Source organism: Schistocerca piceifrons, chromosome 1 (genome assembly GCF_021461385.2).
Source record: "Schistocerca piceifrons isolate TAMUIC-IGC-003096 chromosome 1, iqSchPice1.1, whole genome shotgun sequence".
NCBI classification, from domain to species: domain Eukaryota; kingdom Metazoa; phylum Arthropoda; class Insecta; order Orthoptera; family Acrididae; genus Schistocerca; species Schistocerca piceifrons.
The window spans coordinates 852,013,584-852,015,188 of record NC_060138.1 but is presented as its reverse complement, the minus strand read 5'-3'; the positions used below and the strand labels follow the sequence as shown (position 1 = coordinate 852,015,188).

At 52.5% G+C, this 1,605-nt stretch overlaps 1 non-coding gene across 1 annotated transcript; it reads right to left on the bottom strand.

Annotated features, from left to right (window-relative positions):
* Positions 1-553: 553 nt before the first annotated feature.
* On the bottom strand, positions 554-628 carry Trnas-cga. The gene has a single exon. It is a non-coding gene; the product is annotated as a tRNA-Ser (tRNA).
* Between the last annotated feature and the right edge of the window lie 977 nt (positions 629-1,605).

Here is a 1,605-nt window from a genome sequence, read left to right as displayed (position 1 = left end):
GGCGCTGCTAGCCAGCGCAGCAGGTGTCCCTGGCGCCCGCGGGCGCTGATAATTTCAGGGAATCGCGTTACGTTAGGCGCGGCGCCGCCAGATTGCGCCCCGCGGCGGTAATCCACCGGATTAGCCCAGCCACGTCACGGCAGGCAGGCCGGGGGCGGCGCCTGTTAGCGCCGCATTAAGCCCAGTTGCACGTGCAGGCGCATCGGCCCGCGTTCTTCAGCTGCGTCCCAGCTGTGTCACGAACGGAAACGGTACAAGGAACGTCTACACTGCTCGCCATTAAAACTGCAATACTGTGAAGGCTGCGTGCGACAAGCGTCTAATAGGCATGGAGCGTACTGCAGCCTGTATATGCAAATGATCACCATTTCGGCGCCTCCGCACAAAGTAGTCAGGAGAAACGCCGTTTTCATTCTGTATATAGGTGATGTACTTTCCCCTGCTGATGCAGCCCCACATGACAGAACACTGTTGTTGACCAGTTCGCTCTGGAGGTGTGAAGCACATTGCAAAATGTCACAGAATAAGGAACTTCCTGGCAGATTAAAACTATGTGCCGGACCGAGACTCGAACTCGGGACCTTTGCCTTTCGAGGGCAAGTGCTCTACCGACTGAACTACCCAAGCACGACTCACGCCCCCTTCCTCACAGCTTTACTTCTGCCAGTACCTCGTCTCCTACCTTTCAAACTTTACAGAAGCTCTCCTGCGAACCTTGCAGAACTAGCACTCCTGAAAGAAAGGATATTGCGGAGACATGGCTTAGGCACAACCTGGGGAATGTTTCCAGAATGAGATTTTCACTCTACAGCAGAGTGTGCGCTGATATGAAACTTCCTGGCAGATTAAAACTGTGTGCCCGACCGTGCTTGGGTAGCTCAGTTGGTAGAGCACTTGCCCGCGAAAGGCAAAGGTCCCGAGTTGTTGTTTGTCTTCTTCTCATGTTGACTGGCGCGAGTCGGTTTCGCAAGCGTTCCTGTCCGCTAGTGGCAGCAGCGGCAGTTATCGATATGTAGGAACTGTTGCCCTATCTTTGGGGTGACGTTGTTGTTTCTCCAGGTCGTGTGAGTGGTGGAGTTCGGTTGGGAGCTCAAGAGAAGCCAGGTCCGCGCAGTGCGCGAACACTCCGGGACTGCTGGCGGCACGCATGGACTGTCGGATGGAAGGGCTGTGGTCACGAGGGTGCACCTCGTCGTAAACCGGATCCAGGAAGCTTTAAGATGAGTGCATTTCAATCCAAGTAGAGTGGAGTCAGCCACCGGTGTGGACCCCGTAGTACATATGTGATGATGTGACAGATTATCATCGCACTGGCATGTGCAGTTTGGTGGATCTGCATAACGCTTAGTACTTGAAGGCTGTACTGTGTTAAAAGTACTTGACTCAGTGATTAGACAGTGTGGTTACTCAACTGTGAATTAATAAAGCTGTGAAGAGATTTGTTTCATTCTGCCAATTGTCGTCAGAGCTGTCACAGCTGAGTTCAGTGTGCGTCTGTGTGCCAAATGAATTTGATGTCACTCATTTGGTACTTGGGTTTGGCTCTCTTTGCGATTGTTTCCGCAATGACGTGTGGTTGTTGATTCTGGCTGATTACATTTCAGT